At 35.5% G+C, this 24,812-nt stretch overlaps 1 pseudogene; it reads right to left on the bottom strand.

Moving 5' to 3' along the window:
- Positions 1–1,484: 1,484 nt before the first annotated feature.
- On the bottom strand, positions 1,485–23,458 carry LOC149212357 (dolichyl-diphosphooligosaccharide--protein glycosyltransferase subunit 1A pseudogene; annotated as a pseudogene).
- Between the last annotated feature and the right edge of the window lie 1,354 nt (positions 23,459–24,812).

Here is a 24,812-nt window from a genome sequence, read left to right as displayed (position 1 = left end):
GAATATACATGGAAAATCTACATTGGCTACATGTTTCACTTTGTATATCCATCTCAAACCAACCACTGACTTGTTCTCTGGTCTTGGCACCACCTCCCATACATTGTTCTTCATGATGGAGTCATACTCCTCCACCATGGTATCTGTTATCACAAAATCGGGTACTAAGGGCTGCTACTTAGCAAGATCTCATGAAACTGTTTCAGACCAGGCTTTAGACTAAGGTTTAGCCTCCTTAGTCAGAGAGGGCTCTCTCACAGATTTTTGATATGCATTAAGGGCAAGAAAAGATGGCTAACTCTTTTAAACAACACATGAAAAATAAGATGGTTGGACAAATATCAAATTAGTCTTCATTGGGCTTATGGAGTCTCACCCATTTCAGTAAACAAAAGCACTGTCCTTTCATGGAAGTCAAGGCTCTTTACATCAGATGTTCAAACATACTTTACATAAACCACAGATTGCCAAGCATACAGGAAGTCAGAGCATTAAACATGAATTCTGAGTGATTATGCTGTAACAATACTGTAAAAAGAACACTAAGAGAATAAACCACCCTACATTTGAATAATATGATCTATTGAGAATCTTGAGAAGAAACAACAGCTGTTTTTCTATTGCTGTAATAAGTCTTTTACATCAGCCAAAATGAAACTCTGTTTTTTCATAAATCTCCCAACCTTGTTTACATCAGAGTTTCTCCTATATATAGGAAAACCAAAACTAAACTACCTTGAGTCTCCTCAACAAGCATGCGGGGAGAGCTCGAAATCCTATCATTAATTACCTTATCTCTATCTAAACAAACTTATTAAATACAAAGGTATTGCGCTGTGATTACAAAGAGTCCTAAAACAATTAAAACTCTAATTCTACATCATGCTGGAAATGGCATTTATTACAACCAAGATGGTGCTCCTACGAGAAAAAGGAGAGAATAGGCTCATCCTCTGACAAATGGCTTCTTTTAGTTTGGCTGTGACAGGTGTCTGCAGTTTCTTGCTAGCCTTTAATATAACATGTTTTCCAACACCCTGAAATGTAGGAAACTGTTCCTGCTTGTCGGTCCTTGGTTTGCCTCAACATATTCGAATCCAAAGGAGTATGCTTTTAACCTTTAATTAACCAAAATAGAGCGGACTGCCACATCTTGGATGTGCTGTAGGCTGTATTGATGGACAGGTGTCTCTCTTTCAAATTTCCTGATCATCTCACCAAACTGTTTGTCTGCTTTGAAAACGCCACCTACAGCAGTTTCGTAGCGCGCTACGAAACTGCTGTGTGATTTAAAAAACACAGTCTTCCTCTAAACTCCTCACATACGAACTATTTAAATTCTGCAACATTAAAAGCTAGGAAGAAAAGTCATCCTCTCATAATAAAATCTTTCAGAACGGCACAGCTGCTCATTCTCAATTATAACAAAAAAGAAAACCTTCCTCTCAGTGAACTTTATACCTATCAGACTAACTGGACATCAGTTATATCTCATCAACTGCCTGCAACAACTCATCTACCTCTTGTTTCAAAACAATAAGCTTCTGCTCATGAGGAGATATGCGACTGTCAATCTCCTTACTTGGTAGTTTAGCAAGGTATGAAACTGATGACTTTGAAATTGAAAAATCGGAATGTGAATACAATATGCAAGCCAGAAAGAAGCAGAAGAAACCGGTGACCAACATCAGTGGCTCTGCTAGCATTGAAATGGTACTAAATTTATAATAAACCTGAAGAAACACATTATGTTCAGGCATCACATTCTTCTTTGATAGTACCACAACATTCCTTCCAATAGTGTCAAGATAGGAGTACTTTATCTCCCGATGTTGGTCTGCAGAAAAGGGAACAGAAGCATAAGGATCTTTAGATCCTTCTGGCAGTGCAACCTTCACAATAAGTTTATCAATGACCATATCACTGAATGAAGATGCAAAAGCAATATTAAGATAACGCCTGCCATCAGCTGCTTGGAAGAGAAAATCTTGTAGAGGTAAGCCGTAGCCTATTGTAAAAGTGGCTTGCCAGCCTCCAAACATAGGATATCGAGGTTCAATTTCCAGTTCTGTTTTTCTAAAGTCGGCGTTCAAATGTGAGGTAGAAATATTCCCAATTTCATCTCGGTAATAAACCGAATGTGCTCGAGGTAGCAGTCTTGCCACTAGACTCTTAAAAGATGATGCACCTGTAGCATTGGGTCTTGCTTGGTATTCAATCCTTGAAAAGCCACCTTTGATTCGAGCACCACCATGAAAAAGGTGATAATTTTCAGTTATCTGAACATTTCCCCAATGTGAAATTTCTATTTCTCGCACCAGCTCCTTGACAACTGCAAATGGTTGGTTATCTTCAAAGTGAACAATAAAGGGTGAAAATGAAAATGCAGCAAGATTCTCATATGGACCATATTTAAGTTCTGTATCCACCTTTAGGAGCACCAATTCCGATGACGGTGCCGCCAGACATAGATGGCATATTGTCAAGAGCGCTACACATGCAAACACTGAATGCTTGAGATTTGACGGGATCACTCCACGAATCGCCATTGCCATTGCCACTGCCCTGCCCACCAGATCAGATCAGATCAACCAAGTTAAGTATAGCACGCTCTCGTTTTTAAAACCCCTCTTCAAAAATAAAGGGAAATGCATTTCCCTTGAAGTGAAATTTCTGTTCGAGAACTTCTGTGGGTTCGTTGTAGATTAAAGGAACAACCCTGGCACCCCCCGATTCTACGAATTTGACATAAGAAGCCGCGATGTATGAGGCATTAGATGCCGTGCTGAGCTTTTCACGAGCTCCATTCCTTTCGGCTTTGGCATCTTCTGAATTATGGCATCATCTTATGAAGGCAGAAGGATACGCAGAGACTGTTCTGCATTAAGGACATGAATAAAAAGACTAAGACACACAAGTAGTACAGTCATGGCCATAGCCATCGCTTCTCGGCTTCTGCCAGCAATATCAATCTCCTCTGATTCTGAAATGAATTTAACATTTCTCATATTGCCATGCACTGTGTTACGCAAACCAGGGTGATCGATCAGAAGTCGGCAAAAATAGCCACAAGAATGACATCTTGTCTCTCAATAATGTACAGCATCTTCATTAGTTGTATGAACATGGGGTCCTTCATGGCTCCTCTTGAAAGCTGGTACTGGGACACAACAATCCTTTCGTATAGCTGAGTAACTATTTCAAATGTAAAGCCAGAAAGGTCATTCCACAAGTCATCAATTGCGCCCTCCGTCCCCAATATAACAGGCATTCAATCATGAAGCCACGCCAACGCCTTAGAGGAACGTGTAGTCAAAAGAGTAAATGTAAAGAATACTCCTCCTTCAGCATCTTGCCATGTGTCATAAAGAGCTGCAAAGACGAGGGGCCTTTAATCTTGAAAATGTATATAGAATAGATGCTTCTTCGCTTCATCCTTTTTTCACTCGTAAAAACCTTCAATTGACACAAGGCAACGACAACTTGGAATAAGTCGACGAACAGAAGCCTTCTCATAACCGATTCTGATCATGCATTGATTTCAAAAAGGACCACGGTTTTGAGACTTGAGTATGAAACAGAGTTTTGATGGACCTTCGTTGGTGATCATGAGAACCTGCCACAACAGCTGTGAGCGCAAAGCAAAATTACCACTGGAATGTTTCCCTTCAATGGAGTACAAGCCCACATATAACAGCTTGACAAACCTCGTTTCCTGCAGTGTTTCCATCAATTCACTTTAAATATCTGTCATTTCCCAATTTCGCAGCGCAGCCAGTGCAAGGTCAGTGTTTTCGCTACGAAATCACTAAAACAGATGGCGCTGCGAAACTGCTAACGGATTTATGCGCTGCGAAAACACCCTGACTTTAAGCTAGGCTAAAAAAAAATTGGCAACAGACTTTTCAGTGATAACAGTATCTACCTACACTAGTTAGGAAACTGCCTCCTCAAATGAAGAAGACTTAGAATCAATGAGTTATGTCATGAGTGCCATATAACTAGTATATTTATCTAGTGATCTCCTCTACCTAAACAAGGATGTGGGAGCCCCCACATGCTCCTGTGCATCCTGCACCAACCTGTCAGCCTCTTTGGTTCTCTTCCTCCCCTCTCTATAAGATTTTGGTTGAGTGCGTGCCTCCACTTGGCCTTCTCTCCACTCATCCACATGTGGCTACTCCACAACATCCTGAGGCTCTAACTGAGGCTACTCCTTTGGAGCTATAATCTCCTCCTATGGTGTAATACTCAACTCTCTCTCTAGAGAGCTTCTCGTAGCCTTCTCCTAGTCAAATTTGAAATCTCTCCTCATCACTATCATCTTGAGTGTTGGATAATACACCCGGTGATTTGAGGTGTCTTTGTGTATCCTACGAATATCCCCATATCAGCTATAGGCTCCAACATTTTTTTGCTATCCTTGGAGACATGACAATAGACTGTAGCTCCAAAAATTCAAAAAAGAGAGACATTTGGCTTCCTCCCAAAGAAATAATCTTTAGATGTGATCATGCCAAGTATTTTTTGAGGGCTCCTATTCTGAAAATAAATTGTTTTATTACAAGCTTCTTCCCACAAGGATAATGGAAATCCTTGATCATGCAACATTTCTCTTGTAGCTCTTACAATTCTTCTATTTTTCCTCTTTGCCACCCCATTTTGTTGTGAGTTGTGGGGTGAAATTAGTCCTCTTCCAATACATTCCTTGGCTCAAAATTATTTCTAGGTATTAGACACAAATTCTCCTCCATTGTCACTTTTCATGGATTTAATTTTATGTCTAGCGTCATTTTCAACTAATGCTTTGAATTCAACAAATTTTGCAAACACTTCATTTTTTTTCTTCATAAAATAGATTGAGTTCTTGCAGGAGAAGTCATCTATTAAAATTACATAATACTTGTGCTTTGTAACTAAGTATTGGTCAAAGTTTCCATTGATGTCAATATGGCATTGTTGGAGATGGCAAATATTCTTGTGATACGTGCCTTAAACTGTTTCGTGATGTTTCCCTAACTACATGTTAAAACCTTAAGTACATATACGAAACTCTATACATCATGAACATTGAAGCCCTAGATCTATCTTGAATGATCTAATAATACATAATGATGAACTAAGAAACCCCTATCATAAAACCCTTCTAGACACATGTATGTAACACATCCTTGTCCTTATATGATGCATGGACCCCGCAAAAACTAAAATCCATAAGCCTATGAAGAAGACCTTCACATACATGAATGAAACCCTGTCCTTTGCTGATATAAATCCTAAGAAGCCCTAGCCTTTTTGGATGATGCCTCAATGAAGGAATATTTACCTTGAATGCCAAAGACATAAATATTATAGGCTGCCATGTTGACAATTTCACAAAAATAATTTTATTGGTAGTAAAATGACCTCATTGAAGGTTTAAATTGACAATAGCTTATAGAGGATATTTTCCCCTTTCTAACAAGCTATCACTCACCTTCTAACTCCTCATAGGTTGTAGCCGACTTGTAGGCTCATGTTCCTTGGCCAATAAACATGTATTTTCATCTATGATCAAGACTAGTATAAATAGGAGTTTGGACTCCTCATTCTAAGCATAATTTTTGGTGATCATTTTAGAGAAGGAGAAAATAATTGGATAGAAGGGCGAGAAGATATAATAGTCTGCTATTTGGGTCGATCTTTGTGTTAAGTTGACATTCAGAGCTAAAAATACATAGCTCGGATCACAGAATTATCTTTTTGGAAGTTCACTACAACAGAGACTTGTGAATATGTTGAACTGTGGACAATCACCAACTTTCAAAGTTCAGTGGTATACCTGAATAGTCAAAGCTTAAGAACTCAGACCTCACTCAGACCAACCTGTGGTGACATCTCTTCTTTTGTGGCACATCCTTCGAACCTGTGGAGAGTGATTACACTTCAGAACTGTGATTGTCTAATAGTGAAAAAACTCTTGAAGACCTTGGTTGAAGCTACAATATTGGAAGTGTATTGAAGGCAGCTGTAAGAGACCACTTAAAGCATCACTTAGAGCAGTGAAGACATATTGTTGGAGATTGAAGTATCATTAATGTTGTTTGTAAAATCTTGAGCATCCATTGGAGACATCTTGGAGCTGCCTCTTGAGTAGTTCTGAAGCACACTTGATCATCTTTGAAGCAGACTTGAAGTGGACAGATCTTGTTGTTGAAGAAAAACCTTGAAGACTATTTTGGAGCCTTGGGACCTTGGAACCTTGTAGATCTTCAAGAGTGCTTTGGAGCTAACATTGAAGACCCATTGAAGGGAATTGGAAGAAAAATAGAAGTTGATATTGTAAGGATTATTGGAGACCATGATGCATTGTTGAAGCCATCGTGAAGTAACCTTGAAGATCTTGTTTGGGTGAAATGAATAGTTGTGGAGACACCTTCATGAGAAGACAAAGTTGTCATTTATGAGCTAAGTGCTTTGAAGATTGATTCAAGGCAGTTCTGAAGGTGAAGATATTTTCAGGGTTTATTGCAGAAGAATTGGGAGTTGTGAAGAATCATTAAACTTATCTTGATGAATTGAAGCTATGGATTGGAGCCCTAAAAGATATGAGGCCTCAAGAAGACCAGGTTGGAACATGTATCGGAAATAGGGTTGGAGCCCTAGAGGTTGGTGCCTCAAAGTGAAAAGGTTGGAACCTTAGTAAGATAGGGTTGGATCCCTAGAGGTTGGAGCCTCGTGAATTCCAATTCAGTGCTTGAAAAAGTACAGGTTGGAGCCTAGTGGATTGGAGAGTGGTGTCTTCATCTAGGGTTGGAGCCTTACTTATTATTGTACTTGATTCATTGTAAATAGGATTGGAGTCCTCATAATTGATTAATAAAATTATTATTCTATCATTGTTCATTTTGTCTTCTAACTATAAGTGATCTTAACTGGCAAAAATAACAATTGAAAAGAAATATTAATTCACCCCCCCTCTCATTATTTCCAACACTGAGATCAAAGGAAAATATTCCACACACATTTGAGTGGAATTGCTCCAAGATGGATGCAACTCTACTATATCGTCACTGGAAGGAGGATTTCACATATTTTCCAAGGGTGCATCCCTTGCAAACAGCATGTTGGTTAAGGGTGCATTTTGGAAGTCCTGTGGTGATCTATTGCATTATTTTCAAAGCTCCATGGTGTAGATGACCCATCCGCCTATGCCGGAGTTCTCCAACATCTCAACTATGAACATGTTCTTCCTTTCTACTCAATGCAATGTAAGCATCCACCTCTACCTTGTAGATATTTTTCACTCTAACACCATTTTTTTTACTTGTCTAGTAGCAACATGATTTAAAAAATATTTCCCCTTATTAAACACCACATCATATCCTTTGGCCTCCAATACAACTACACAAACCAATTTTTTTCTTCAACCTAGGCACATACGTTACATTTTTTAGGTGAAGATGGGATCCTAAATCCCTCTTAAAGGTGACATTACCAATCCCTTTGGTACTATACCTCCCATCATTTCCAAGTTATACATGCGATTGTAGGTTCTTCTCCTCTAGGATGCTGAAGAATTTCTTGCATCCTGTCATATGAAATGAGGCTCCAGAGTATAAGTACCATGCATTGCCTTGTACAATACTTGTCATGCATGCAATGAAGGTGAAATTCAATTCAGATTCTGGTGTGAGAGCATCACCTCCTGCTCCTCTTGCATGCTTCTTGCTGGATTTCTTGTGTGGACACTTTCTTGCATAGTGTCCATACCCATGGCAATGGAAATATTTAATTTTGTTGAGGTATTTCTTCTTGCCATGGTTCTAGCTAGATTTTGGCTTGCCTTGGGCCTCCTTGCCCTTGGCTTTCTTTCCCTTACCTGCCAAGGAAAATTTTTCTTCCTCCTCAACTTGGAATGTGACACCATCTCGAGTGTTTGTTCTAATATCCTCTTGCACCAAATTAAACCAAAGTCTCACCCATTTTGGTAGCTTTTCTCTTCCATTCACTAAATCCTTATCATTATGTTAAGACTTCGGAAGGCCAAGGGGTGATAAACTCACAAGTTCATATGTTGGCACATTTTCTCTAAATCCTCCAAGTTCATCTCTAACCTAAGTGAATCTAGAGAGGTATTGAACAACAGTTTCATTTTTCTGCATTCGAATGTTCCTGAGCTTGTCTCTCAGTGCCAATTTCCTGACATCACTACTATTTTTGAATAGGTCTGTGAGGGTCTTCCACATAGAAAAAAAATTTTCCTTTCCATGTGATGAGCCCTAGTATTGTACCAAGAATGGTGTAACTCCCAAGGGCTCCTCAACTCAAATTATCAACCCAGGGTTCGTACAAACTTAGAGGTAACAATGCTATATGCGCAATAGATCGGGTTCTACTCATGCCACCCTCAGTCATGAAATTTGATCGAAGTAATCAAAGACCATTCCTCCTACTGAACTATAATGAAAGCTTGCTAATGAAAATAAAATTGAAAACTAATTCTAGCTATGAAAGTGGAAATTCCATTTTCTCAACATGTAGATGTTAATTAATAAATTCATGAAAGGACAAGGGCCAATCTACTTGTAGGAAGAAAGTTATTTTATCTTGCAAAATTCATCAAACTACCAAATCTACTTGCAGAAAGGAAGAAACTTTATCTTTCATAGTTCATCAAATTACTAACATAATTGCATGTATCATCTACCTAGTTTACACTTGCTTGAGAATCAGAAATCTAACTTGCATCATACTTGTGATTAAAAATTAGTTCTACTATGTTTTCCAGTGAGGAAAAGGAATGGTTGGAGTGGCCTAGTAGCTTCCCCTTATCATCAAATGATAGCTGGGGGTCATTATTCATCTTAACTAAGCTAAATTTGAAGTGGGGATCAAAATTGGTGAAGAAAAGTGATGCTACAGGCTTGTTACAAGTGGCTGCTACAGGAGGTCTTGTATTGCTACAAGAGGGACTGTAATGCCACTGGAGGAGTTCTGAGATGCTTTTCAGGGTTAAAATGATGCCTTGAGGGCATCGAGAGGTGGATGGAGGTTAAAGAGAATGAAGGGAGGTTGGGTTGAGCTTCCTAGCTAAGCTCAGAACCTCTCAAAGGTTTGTCTTGCACTAGGATGAATGCTCGTGGTGTCCTAATTTTACTAGGAAAAATGACTTATGGAAATAGAGGTTTGGGACAAAATTGAGGGTGGAAAGAGAAGATGGAGGAGTCCAATATGGAAGTGGAAAAGGTGCCCTTCCCTACAGATCAACACATGCCTGCAACCACTCACATGTATATATCCATTGATCATTAACAAAGTGACATAATCTATGATGGAAAAGATGATTTGAATTTAAATCACATCTATTTTATGCCATAACACTACTCTAATCACTAAACTGACTTCTAAGCTACATAAAGAAAATGTAAAGCAGAACAACTAACATTCATCTATTTCCAAGAAATCATAAACACAATATTTTTGGACTGAGGTTGTGAATCCTTCCACTCATTATCCCATAGGAGAGGTGATGTAAAAGCTTACAACCACAAGTTTTTATAGCTTAATCTCTACTGAAGAAAAAAAAGAAGAAAACTATGAACTGTTTGGAATCAAGAACAAAACACAAGTACAAAAAAAGGGAACAAAGCATTTGGGTTGGGCCCAAACCTAAGGGTCTCAGCCCTATGAAACTAACACAGATGCATCTTGTTATCCAACTTCTCATTATCAGAAATTAAAGGTCTCATACATCACATAAAAATTCAAAATGACAATGTTAAGATTCAAGCTCAATAGCTACACCTAGCTGAATCAAAACTTCAAATTCTAATGATAATTTCTTCTTGTTTATTTATACAAAAGGGTAGCTGATAGCAGCTCCCTTGAAAATAGGAGTGATTCCCGTCTTGATCTCGGAAATCATGGATCTTTTCCCTCCTAATCTTCACCTGGACTAGGAGTCACTCGACTGCCAATGAATTCGAACTGGTGAGAGAGGATGTTGTGATCCCAAGTTGAGTAAGGGAGTTAAGGAGGTGGAAAAACCCCTTAAATTATCTCTTGGTTGTCTCCATCAAGCCCCTGCATATTAATTGCATCAAAAATGTTTTTTTTTCTTGAAATTAAACCACATTAGGCTAAATACTATGGCAAACACCTTTTACTCCTCTTACTAAGCATAACATTACAAAAATTGTGAATTAATGTGTGAGAAGGATAATTTTAAGGCTAGAGGATGGCATGATGATCTTCAAAATCTACCTATTGATGGGACTCATCAACATGTAAATTTGAAACTATATGGTCTCTTACACCCTCTAGGATAATCCTCCTAGCTTTTGCAATATCTTTCTTCGACTGGGCCAATTGTTTTGCATCAGATGTTGGGAGTTTTGCAATATCAATTTTTTGTGTATTCTAGTACTCCATTTTCATTCAGCACAACTTCCATCCGTCCTTCCAATCTATGAAATTCGAGCTTCCCTCTAGGGCATACTCAAGTCTCAATCCATTGTAAGACGTTTTTCCTGCATTGAAGAAAATTTGCTCCACAAACTCTGCAATTCGAAATTTTTCTAAGAGATCTAGAATCTGGTTTCAATATAGTTTCAAGGCTCTAATACAATGTATAAATTGCAATAAATTTGCAGCTTCTAATGACTTCGAACTGAAAAAAAATAGACACAAATTTCTTCTACTCAATTTGTGGAAGAGAAAACATACAATAGAAACACTTGCAATGAACATGCAACCATTAAAACACAAGTAATGAGTTATTCATTGTTATTCATACAAGTTATTCATTGTGTTCTATGGTAAATATCAAAGCAAATACTAATGTAGCCTTCACTTAATTAAATTATAAGCTGAAACAAGAGACTGAGCAAGAAATAAAATACAACACAATGGACATCGTTATTTTTTGACAAATGTCCCCGGAAAAACCCAATGTGGGAAAACCGGTGCAACAAATCTGAGGGTTTTATATTATTAAGTAGTAGTTTCTAAATACAACTCTGGATGCCCTCCAGTCAATCCAATTATAGAGAAATACAACTGGCATAGAAGAATTGCGAGATTACCTCACTGTACCCAACAAATCCCAGTTGTTCCAGTAGTTGAATCAACTGTCCCCAGCTACAACTACGATTCCCCTGCGTAGTAGCTACATGGGCTTACATGGAGCTCTCTGAGGCTTTGTGTCAACTCAACCAAGAAATGTCTTGACTTCTGGAGAAGTTTCTAGCCCTCCTGGCTAAGAAATGTCAACTCCTCTACAAAACTCGGACTTCTGCATGGGTGACTGAACTACCTCTGCATGAGCCCTTCTGACTCAGCGTCAAGCTCTGCGTGGGACTTTCTGGTGTCTCTCTACCTTTCTTTGTTTTGTATCCTGGGCTCTAGAGAAGATACTCCAAGCCAACTATCCCTTCCCCTCAACTGCAAGAATTCTCCTTGATCTTAATTTCATCCTGAGAAGTTCTCACTTTAGAAATTCGATCTCTTGATTCTCAGTGTGTTTTCCAAATGACCCTCAAGCCCCTTCTTATATGTTTTTGTTGGAAAACCAATGGCCCGGATTAAATCATAATCAAAGTCTCAGATTGTTTGGCTTGATCCATGTCTTTTTCTAGAAGTTTCACCCTTGATTTGATTAATACCAATTAATATTTTAATTTTCCTAAGTTTAGACTTAGGAACCCCATTAAACATATTAGTTATTTTAATAAAATCACTTCTCGGTGGGATTTCCCAAAACTCTTTCTGGGTTCTTTGGAATACATGTTCCCAAGCCTCCCTGCAAAATTTGAGGCTTATAGCATATTTGATGCTACCCCAAATAAACACTCTTAGCAAGGAATGTGCTCTAATAATACACTGTTATTGCATACTACTCTGACTCTAAAGCATCGTCCTCTGTGTTGCTGATGTCTGACATGTTTTCCACCAACTGCTGCATTTTTTATGTCTGGTATGCTGTCCACCAACTACTGCATTGTTGTTGCTACTGTATTGTTGCCTTTGACACTGCCACTACCAATGCTACATATGTACTAAAAATCCCTCTCAAATGTTGCATACATTATGTTGCTAGAACTTCCACTACTAACATTGCATCCGTACTGTAACTCAGTTTCTGAGAAAAGCAACTGAAAACACCCAAAAACTGGACAAGTATCCAGTGGATACACCTCTGTGCTGAAATCCTGACTACTGCTAGTCCTACACTGTCTTCTGAATCCATTGTTTTGTTGAAGCTCTACATTGTGCCTCCACACACTGTTGCCTCTCTGCTCTGCATTGCTCAAGTTCTGGTGCTACTAACTATTTCACCTGTCGAATCAAAACTCCATGGCACCAACTGAAAACTCCTCCATCCTACTACTACTGATCATGGGCTCCCTGTAGCAAGGTGATGATCTAGGAGGTGGGCTCCTCAAGGATCTTACCCATTTGTAGCTCTATCGAACTACAATTCTATATCATCCCACCTCTGTCCTAGAGGTATCTTGGCTCCCATGGAAAACTCCTCCTCCTTTTCGACCTTTGCGGCTGCAACCTTCGGATCATGCTTCTCATCCTTGTCCTTTTTCTTCAAAGGACACCGGGTGCATAATGGCCCATCTCACCACATGTGAAGGACTTCACCTTGGAGACTTCCTTCTTTCGTCTTTGTTGCCCCTACTGCCCCTTCGATGCAAGGTCTGCATTATCCTCCTCCTCCTTGAGCTCCAACCCACTCCTCCTGCTGCTTCCCATCAAGTTTGACTTTGAGAAGGTCTCTCCTCGACTCTTCTTGTTTCAGAGTTTCCCACATCTCGTCCCAATTTGGTAATGTTTCTCTACCCAGGATACTCTGGCCAAATACTTGGCATTCATCTAAGATAGAATCTAGGGCCAGTCTCACTAACTCTAAATCATGAGGTGAATTCCCCGTAGCCAACAACTCATCATGGGTCTCCTTCAGCTTCGTGACGAATCGATCCACATGTTCTCCCTTCTGCATCTACGCAGATCTCGACTTCTGTTCCAAGCACATCTTCCGCTGCTCAGAAGATCCCTAATACAATGTGGCCAAGGCATACCACATTTCCTTAGCAGTCACTTTGCTAGCAACATGACACACCACGTGATCCTTGACTCCATCTAGGATCATCCTCTTGGACCTTGCCATTTCAACTTTGTACTTCTTTAGCAGATCTTCATCCATAAGGAAAACTACCACACTATTAACATACATCTTCAAGGCATGCTCATCTAGAAGGAAGGACATTCTAGCCTTCCATATGACGTAGTTGGAAGCTCCATCCAACCTATCCTGATCCCTCAAGCCACTAGTTTCCATATCCTCCAAAAACTGTCGAACAACTCCCTCTTTCTCCTTACTGCATAGCTTCTAGGTTGGCTTACGCACTCCCTGATGGAGCTAGTAAGTCTGTTGCTCCTCTGCTACCTAGTAAATTGAGAAATATTGATTTCCTTGGCAAGAAATCACTGAGGAAGTATTCCCTCACTATCAAATTTGATTCCTTCTTCTGACGACTTTTTTGGCCAGCACTCAACTTGCATAAAATTGCGCCCCTCTAGCTCTACACCAATGCTCTGCGAGGTTCCCTTTGCCTTGGAAAATTATCTATCCGACAATCTTACCTCTCTATCAGCTCACTCAGAGATAGACACACACAAAAATATAGCCCTCTTGGAAAGAACTACAGAATCCCTCAGGGGATTCGAACTGCTGCTTGTTGTAGCAAGTTGGTCCTTGCTTCAATCCTAGATCTGCTCTTCCTACTTCACATCAATAACTCTGATACCATGTGAAAATTCCACAACCAGAATTCCTACTACAACAAACTGATATTGCTTCTCCTACTTGTTAATCCATACAAGTTATTTACTGTGTTCTATGACAAATAATGAAGTAAATACTACTACAACCTTCACTTAATTAAATTATAATATGTGAAAACAAGAGATTGAGCAAGAAATAAAATACAACACAATGGACATCATTATTTTTGGACAAATGTCCCCAGAAAAACCCAATGTGGTAAAACTGGTGCAGTGGATCTAAGGGTTTTATACTATTAAGCAGTAGTTTTTTAATATAACCCTGGATGCCCTCTCGACAATCCAGTTACATAGAAGTACAACTGGGAGAGAATAATTGTGATATTACCTCACTCTACCCAGAAAATTCGAGTTGTTTCGGCAGTTGAATCAACTGTCCCCGGCTACAACTACGCTACCCTTGCACCGTAAATGCGTGGGCCTACGTGGTGCTCTCTCAGGCTCTGTGTCATCTCAATTGGGAAACGTCTTTCCTTCTGGAGCAGTTTCCAACCCTCTCGGCTCAGAAATGTCAGCTCTTCTGCAAAACTCAAACTTCTGCGTGGGTGACTAAGCTTCCTCTACGTGAGCCCTTCTGGCTCAGTGTCAAGCTATGTGTGGGCCCTTCTGGTGTCTCTCTACCTTTCTCTGTTGCGTATCCTGGGCTCTGGAGAAGATACTCCAACCCAACTATCCCTGCCCCTCAACTGCAAGAAATCTCCTCGATCAGAATTTCCTTCTGAGAATTTCTCACTTTAGAAATTCGATCTCTTGATCTCTCAGTGTGTTTTCCAAATGACCCTCAAGCCCCTTCTTATATCTTCCTATTGGACACCCAACATCCTAGATTAAATCATAATCAAAGGCTTAGATCATTTTGGCTTGATCCATATCTTTTTCTAGAGGTTTCACCCCTGATTAGATTAATACCCATTAATATTTTAATTTTTCTAAGTTCAACCTTAGGAACCCCATTAAAAATATTAATTATTTTAATAAAATCACCTATGGGTGGAATTTCCCAAAATTTTTCTGTGTTCTTTGGAATACATGTGCCCAAGCCTCTGCCTCCCTGCAAAATTTGAGGCTTAGAGCACATATGATGCTACCCCAAATCAACATTTTACTGGGGAAACCAACTGGGAAAAACCCCTCCTTTTTTTGCATTAATTCATATGAGAATATGGATCAATTACAATGCAAGTTTCACTCATGAAGACACACTGCACTCCAATTTTGATATCCTTCTCTCTAACTAGCTCTAGCCAACACTTAGCCAAAATAGGCCTCAACCTTCCTCCTATTTCCTTGCGTAATCCTTGAGGAAATTAGCTCCTAAGAGATAAGGAAATTCCTTATTTCCTTGCACAATTCCTAGAGGAAATGATCTCATGCTCAATGCAAAAACTTGTACACTCAACTAGTATACAATTGATAATTACAATGTGCCTTTTCCTCCACTCCAACTAGGCAATTTGAATTCCATGCATGATTGGGACTATTTTTAGTAAATTGATCATTTAACAGATAGACCAACAAGTTAACAATAGTCATTACTACTCAACTAAACTCCTACTGACTCTACTAATGACTAGAGATCAGATAACTGAGTTTAACTAACAATAACTCCACTATATTACTAGATTATAACAATCAACCCATGTACAACTCTACTTCTAGCCCACAAACTCGAATTGACTAATTTAGCTAGGAGACAAAATCATGTCACTCCAATTAAATCCAATCCAAGTCATCCCATCGATGTGGAAAATCAAATTTCTCCATTTGACTAAGGCACAAGTCAAATGGAGCCTTTTCTTTCTATAATTTTAATAATGCCTCCCTCACCTCATTGAGGTAATGTACACACCATATGGAGACTTCTATTTGACAAGTAGTTCTCGCCTCCTTCGCACGTTATTCACCTCTTCATTATATCAACTTTCTCTCTCTCTCTCTCCATTGATTCGTCCTTCAATGTCAAGTGAAAGTGAACCTACAATGTATTCTATCATATAATGTGCTCCTAACGCTCATACATTGGGGGGAAATTACTTGTCACCTCAAAAGTGATCACCTAGCCATTTTCCACTAGGATGATCAAAATACACCATGTAGTATGGGTTTTACACATTAAAACCCACTTTCACCTTAGGAAATAATTTAGAAAACCACTTTTCCTAAATTATTTTTGTTTACCCACTTGAAAATGACCTGGAAATCCATTTAAATAATTTCATGTTATTTTCATATTTATCCATTTTGTAAAAAAAAAAATTAAAAAAAAAATCACCCATCCATAGTAATAATTAAATAAATCACTATTTATTTATTATTTATTAATCATTTAACTTTTCTCCTTTGAAATCATTAGTAAATCACAATTTATTAATGGTGTAGTCTAACTTATAGATGGAATAACCCTTTTCACCAGAATTCACCAAAAACACAACAATACAATTCCATGATATTTTGTTGTTTCAAATACATTTTTGAATGCATAAATGGATTCAACGCCCTTGAAAACCCCTAGAGCACTCGAATTATGCAAATTAAAGAATTTAAACTCAAGTTTTTAAAAATCTTTGTCGAATTTTGATTAAAATTAACCAGAAAAATGGTCATGAAAAAGGCCACTTCGTTTATAAGTTAGACTCGCCTTTATTAATTATTTCTAACCATTTTGACCATATTACATAAGAATAATTAAATAATGGGTAGTCTTTAAGTGTGACTTTTTGTCCGCATGGGGTAGCTCAAGTGGTAGTGGCCGTGGAAATGAAGTCTCGCTGAACCGGAAGTCTTGGGTTCAAATCTTGGGCTACCCTTCCCCCATAGCGGGGTGTATGATGGACATGAAAATCCAAGAGTCCTACCAAGCTTACAAAAAAAAAAAGAGTTTTTGGAAAAAAAATGTGGTTTACTTTCCAATCTAATTTCTCTAAAATCTGACAGGAATTCATTTAAATCATATGTTTGATGAGTGAACTCTTCACAATTGAAGTGCGGCAGGAGTTTTTGAGGGTCCTAAATCCATATATGTAGTCAAAAAACCATTTTAAACAACATAGATCAATAGTTGGCCACAAAACATTTCGTTGGATTCCGATTAGAAATCCACTAAAAACTTCAAATCTCAAAGTAATTAATAAAGGCGTAGTCTAACTTATAGACAAAATAGTTTTTTTTCATCGGAATTCACCAAAATCTGGTAATACAATTTCAAGATTTTTTGTTGTTTAAAACATTTTTTAATGCATAAAGGGATTCAGCGCCCTTGAAAACCCCTAAAGCACTCAAATTATGCAGATTAAACAATTTAAGCTCAAAAAAAATGTCATTTTTTAATTAAAATTAACCAGAAAAATTATGATTTATGAAAATTGTAATTTCGTCTATAAGTTAGACTACACCATTAAAAAATCATTTGTATTTATTTATTACTTTACCTACTTTTCTTAATTAACTCAATTAGTCATTATTTTTTGAGTTAGTTCACTAAATAAAAACTATTGACTACTTCATTAATCTTTTCCTCTTCTAAATATAATAAAATACTCATAACGATTAGATCTTGATTTGGTTTAATAATAATTTATTATTTGACTAGATCTAGAAATAAAAAACATGTTAATGTGTCTCATTATATGGCAAAAGTAAAAAAGTATTCAAATGAAAAAAAAAAAATATATATATATATATATATATATATCAATTAAATGATATATATATCTATATATATATATATATATATATATATATATATATATATATATATATATCAATTAAATGAGTTGAGTTTCACACTTGTTAATTATAAAAAATAAATGCTAAATTTGTAACAAAGCTAACTGAAAATAAATTTTGGTAAAAGCTATAGTGAACCTATTTAATGGGTTTAGAAAATATAAATAATTTTATAAAAAGCAAATACTAAATTTGTAAATAAGTCAACTCATAGTAAATATTGGTAAAAGCTATGGTTAATCACTCACAAAATATAAATAAATTTTTTAAATATGCATGTTTAAATATGTAAAGTTAAATAAAATGCTAAAACTCTTTAAAATATATATATATATATATATATATATATATATATATATATATATATATATAGATATATATATATAATTATAATTATAATTTCTAAACAAATAATTTTATATATTATATTTTGTATAATATAAAATATGTTATTATAAAAAATTTAAAATATATTTTAAAAATTTTCAAAAAATAATTTTAACATTTTGTTATATGTTATTTTCAAATTTCTATTAAAAAAAATTGATTTTATAAACTTGAAAGGATAGTTTCTTGGGTCGCAGTTTTATATATACAAAATGATTATCATTTTTACTAGTATTTTAATAATAATTAAAAAATATGCTTACTTTTTATTTTTAAATTTGTTTAGCAATCTTTAGAATGTTTACAACACATCTCTTAAAGAAATTGAAATTAGAAAGCATAAATCAATAGAGAAATGGGGGGTCGCAGTTTTGTCACTACTTAAAAATTTATGTAAAATATTAATGAATATCTTTTAAAGAAAACAAATAAATTAGATAAAAATATATATGTTAAATTTCAGAAAAAATATGACATGAAATTGAATTTAAATTGACATGTTTTGTCTTCTTTTACTACCACCTAATTCTTGATGATTTTGTAAATTTAAGAGTAAACATTCCAACTCCATTTATTTTTATAAAACTTCTTTGCCACAAAAAGGGAAAAAGTGATACACATTGACATGCTTTTACATGTTTGTTATAAATAGAGAGGTTTGTTCCTCACCTTACACATGATCATTATCATTTTAAGTATTGAGGGGTTTTCGCAGTGCATTATGTTAGATATCATTTTTTTGGATTCAACTGCGTTAAGTAAGTCATTCATCTATGACTATTTTCATGAGAGTTAATCGTAATTGACTAATTTCTCATGATTTTTGAATAGTCCACTTAGCACTCATTGCATCAGGTGATGCTCACATGGGTGAAGAAGTGGGATTGAAACTAATGAATTGAATCACATAGCGTTAATCATCACTTCCGAGGCTTGCACCCGATAACCAGGACTTCCTGGGAGGTCACCTATCCCAGATTTCCTCTGGCTCAAGCGTGCTTAACTGTGAAGCTTTCCCCACAATCAAGCCCGATGCAATGAGTGTTAAGTGGACTATTCAAAAATCATGAGAAATTAGTCAGTTACGAGTACCTATCACGAAAATGGTCATAGATGAATGACTTACTTAACGCAATTGAATCCCAAAAAATGATATCTAATCATTATCATTGTTGTCACTTTTGATCACATAACTTTTTATCTCTCAACATTGAGTTCAACCATTCTTCTTATTTGCCCATTTGCAACTAGAGGAGAGAGAAAACAATTATATGAAGTGTAGGGATATAAAAGGACCCTCCCACGAAGGAGGACATTAGAGACTCAATTCTATGTACTACTCCAAAGGTTATATTAGTAAAATAAAAGTTCTTTCCATTAAGTTATTTCTTATAATCTTTAGCATATGTTCTTAGATTTCATGAACCCTTTTGCAGATTTTCTCTAACACATTTTTTCGATTTGAATGTTTTGCTAAATATTGTAGGGTTTCGCTCCATATTTTTCTTTTTCTTTTTTGTTGTTAGGAAAATTCATCACCAGTTGTAAAAACTAGATTTTTGGCACATCCGTTCAGAAATTTACACTTAACAATGGATGCATATAAGAGAAGTTCCCAAGTGTAGCCCTCAAAGTACAAGAAAATTGGGGTTTGAAACTTTCCAGAAACAATTTGAGACATCAAATGACATTTTTTGGGGGTAAAACTTTGTCACTTAAGTGATACACCTTTTTATGCTACTTCACAAACAAATACCTTCACAATGTCGTAAGTAAAAGGGTTATTGCCTCAATACCCCTTTTTCTGCAGGCTAAAATTATGTCATTCAAAATTTTACCTTCATATTTTGACCACCATAATTTGAGAGGATGTCGCGTCAGCCCCCATTATTCATGAAAAATGGTTCAGCCATGTGATCATGATGAAGAAGAGTTGAACAAAGTCCATATTGTAACTCTAGCTAAGAGTTAAATGAATCAAACTTAACTACTAATAAGTTATTAGGTTGTGTTATAATTGGGCCACTAGGAAGAAAAAGGGTTCTATTCTATTCGAAGACGTTTTGTTCCATAGATGAGAAAAGTAGCCTAGAGTAGATAGGGAGAGAGTAAACAAAAAGGTTTGTTCACAGTAGTAGCCCACCGCCACAAACCTCACTCTTTTGTACTCACATCCATTTTCCATTCAGAGAAAGGGAGTAGAACAACCTCACCTTCTAGCTAGATTTTCACTCAAAAATGTCTCTGAGGTTATATCTTGTAACAATTTGTGGTTTGTGAGTTTTATTTCGTTGTTCTCTTTTTTTCTGTATATTTATAATTTGCATGCATACACTATAAACAATAATATACAGATCCAAAAATCTAAGGAAATATAAATCGTTATTCTATAAATTTCATATTTTTGAATATATTTTAGTAGACCATTTGTGACGAATTATCTAGTGGAATCACCATGATAGTTTACATATCAAAATTTGTAGTTGATGTTGAGTGATTTAGTCATGGGTATTAAGGGAAAAGATGTATTGAATAAAGTCCATTAAGAGAGCACGAGAAATAATTAATTTACAAACGAGGTAACTAGAAATCATGGATACTGGATATTTTTGCAAGTGGGGGGGTCTCAAGTTGTTGGTGCACATATTGTCCCAGTAACTGAGGACGACCTAAGACCACATCACTGAGGATCCTAGATCTTCCCTCTGTAGGTGACAAGGGTTGGTGTCCCTTTTACCATAGGGGGTAATCCCTGGTGATAATAAAAATGAATAGCCATTGTAGAATAATGTAAATTAAATATATTTTCTAATTAACAAATAAATAGGCCATATTATAGAATAAAGAGTATTTTAACTGAAATAATGTTTTTTTGGAAATAGAGGTAGTAGACATATAACATATGAAAACTTATTAAAAATAAAATATCATTATGAATAAATGGTGTTTAAATTAATATATCATATTTCTTAGAAACATAAGATTAGTAAAAATAAAAAAACTAAACAAAAAAATAAAATGAAAAGAGAGAAGTTAGGAAAAACTGGTTAATATGCATTTAATAGAAATGTTATAGTTCAAACAATATGGCATCAAGTGCTATTACTATTCATCCCGCAAAAAAAAAAAAATTACTAAACCAATTTTACTGTGTGGGAGATTAACCAATTTGATCATGTCAAAGCTTGTTTAATCACCACATATTACCAGTAAAATAAATAAATGAAAAATTAATTAACAATAAAAAATAAAATAGGAACATTGGTTTTATAGTTTTTTAAATTTATGCCCAAATAAAAACCCTAAATAACATGTATTATTAGAATTTCGTTCTACAACCAATAAATTCAAATATAATTAAAAAAAACCACTTTATATAACAAGTATTCAAGTATTTAAATTATTATTGCATGCAATGATATTGAATAATAATATTATATCAATAACTTGCACAATGAACTAGTAAATAAAACCTTACGTAAAAATAATGCACAAAAAAAGAGAGAAAAAAATAGATATTATTAGATAACAATCCTCACAGTCACAATCAACAACACCACTATATCAAGTACATGATGGCCTTAAAAAGAATAAGTTTTCATCTCCGATGCACCACCATTCTTGAATCTGCCCAAAAAAAGGTCTCTGGAACAATCTTCTACCTCCTCTATTGAATGTCTAGATGTTCATTTTATTTTTAGTTCCCGGAACTTCTAGTAAAAATATAATAATTATTATAATTTTAACTAAACGAAACACATTTATTTCTCCCATTTATCTTCCGTTCAAATCTTCAATCAATTAATTACTATATTGCCTATGGTGAAATTCTTGCATAAATAAAGAAACGTATATATATATATATATATATATATATATATAACTAACACATACTCACCCATAAAATTTTGAGTTTGAAATAAAATCCAAAATAAATATATAATAAATTCTAGATTTCCATTTCAATATAAAATTTGAATAATTCTCTTTACAATATTTTTTCACGTTAAACTCATACAGGGACATTTTCCCTTCACTATTAATTCCATAAAAATAAAATCTAAAAAATATAGCTTTAAACTTTAGATTTTAATTTTAAATATTAATTACATTTTAATGTAAGTTTTAAAATTTAATTAAAAACATAATCAAAATAATATAACATTTATATATATAAACAATAATATACTATATAGTAAAATATATATATATATATATATATATATTTTCAATTTCAAATAATAATAATAATATAGAAATGAAATAAAAATTTATATATATATATATATATATAATATACGTATGAATTTTAATATAATATATGTATTAAACTTTTTTTGAAATCTATTAAATATATTTAATACTCTCGTTGGTTCCATGGGGGAGATAAAGAAACCATTCCAATCGAGAACCGATGGCTTGCTCGTGTCGGCATGATTAGAATATCATTAATTTTAAAAGAAAAAATAGAGTCGGTATTATAATACCGTTAGTTCCACACTTTCTTGTTATGCATTAAAATGGAGTTGTCTATAATGCGACTTTTTGGAGATTTTGGTGACGGAATCCGACGGAAGAAATTGAGGTAAAATCTTGATTTCTTGCAGTTAAAATGGTTTTTTAACTGCATATTTGGATTCAGCACCCTGAAAAACCCCTAGGACGCTTTCATTGTGCAGAAACTAGCTATCAAATTTGCGATTCCAATAAATTCCTGCCGGATTTCGACCGGAAAAACCCGCCGGAAAGGCTTTCAAAAAGTCGCGTTATAGACAACTACCATTAAAATTCGAAGGCTAAGTTGAGTTATGGTAAAGTGAACGAATTATAATGAGGTGAGAGTAGTCAGGAGGTGGGTACGGTTTTAGGTTAGTTTATTTTTTTTTTTAATATTTAATTTAAATTATTATAATTGTTTTAATATTTGATTTTACTCTTATTATAATTTTTTATTTTTTAATATTTGTTTGGTTAATGTAATATTAATTTATGATTTTGTATTTTAATTATTTTAATTTATATATATTTTTTAAAGGATTGGGTAGTATTTTCATTATGATTTTTGGAAACAAGTAAGTCTCTTACAAAACTTAGACTTGGACTCTTTGTATCTTTTTTTTCATTACAAAGAGTATGGACTTTCTTGCTACTTCTATTATTTACATATGTTTTATTAAAAATGTTACAACTATAGATTCTTTAAAATGTGCCATTAGACTATATATATATAAAGAAAGTACTTTTCGTTGTTTTCTGTCTCGGTGTCATCACCCATAGACGTGTTCAAATTATTTGGTTCGTTCTCTTCTTCTCCTCGAATCTTCGTAGCAACAACAACAACTTCATCAACATCGTTATCCAAAACCTTCACAGCAACATCCTCATCGCAATTAGCATTGGTGGCTGAGGGATTTCCAACCCCAAACACCTCCTTTAAGACTCCCACCATAGTCGTCTCCACCTTGATTTCTATATTGTCAACCTTTTGTTGTACGCTCAGAACGTCCATTCACAAACCTTCCATTGTTTTCTGCATAAGCTCCCAGTCTTTACCTAGTCCAGGCAACTGAGCGTAAATTACTGCCACATTCTTGTTTATTTCTTTAACGATTTCTTTTATCACATGTTTACAATAGCCCTCAATCAAACTCTCCATACAGACGTTCCCGACACCATTGCTAGTCCCCGAGCTCCTAGAGCCTGAACCACCCCCACTAACATTCCATGCTGATGACATTTTGGTAGCGATCCGCTTTTGCATGGTGTAGATCTTGTGGTTCACTGATCGGAGCCAACTAAGCTATATAACGACTGGATCCACCCCAATATGACTCTCCAACCTGTCTCTCATAAATGTGGAACAGTGTTGGGTCTTATCAGATGCTATACCATCCATGCTCCCCCCCGTCCAAGACCAAAGGCTCCCAACAATAGTGTTATAATCCCCTATTGAACTGATATATTATACAAACTAATGAGAATACGATACCTCATAACACTCGTGTCCTCACACATGACTTGTCATCCGACGACATCACAACTGCGAATTAAACTACCACCAACCATCCCAAATATCAAGATGTGAAAGTTACTCGAGTAGTTGTCCAACATAACTACCACCACGTAGAGGCGCCTAGGGGAGCTGGCCTCCTTAACTACTTCCATGATGTTCTAACAACCCGTACCCCCAACGTACAACGTTGGCCTGAAGCTATCGACTAAGGGATGGGACATAATGATATGTGGTGGTTTATGCATACTATACCCAACCCTAATATAACACCCGCATTTTCATGAATGTCTGCCATCTAGTTATTGGCTTGCAACACGTGGAATAGATTGACTTTATCAAATCTTTTTAACAGGTATATTATTCTTACCATGATTGAGGAAGTTTCATCAACAAGATGGAAACCATTCCTGAGAAGCCTAATACAATTTTGAATGATTAGCTTGGAATCGCCCACTATGTTCAAGGAGTTGACACCATTGTCCAAACATATTTTTAATCCTTGCCATAGTGCTAATGCTTCTACTTGGTTGCTAGAGGTGACCCCAAGTCCCCAAGCATATTTTACTTATGTTTTTTCTTCGAGGTTGATTATTACCCCTCTTGCTCCAGCCTCCCCGTTAATTTATAATTATTTAAGGTTTAATATATTTTTTATTATATACAAAATGTGTTATAATTTAATTCAAGTTAAAATTTATTATTTATTAATTAATGTTAATTTTTTACATTTTATTAATTGAATTTTTTAATTAATATTTATTTAAATTTAATTTTTTATAATTAGTTTAATAAATGTCTTTTAAATAATTCTTTATTTAATTTTTTATAATTAGATTAACAATTTTATTTT

Source organism: Pinus tabuliformis, chromosome 1_1, assembly GCF_031772625.1.
Source record: "Pinus tabuliformis cultivar Carrire ecotype Pingquan chromosome 1_1, CPIR1, whole genome shotgun sequence".
Taxonomy (NCBI): Eukaryota; Viridiplantae; Streptophyta; class Pinopsida; order Pinales; family Pinaceae; genus Pinus; species Pinus tabuliformis.
Note: the sequence above shows the minus strand (reverse complement) of the source record. Positions and strands in the feature narration are given on the sequence as shown.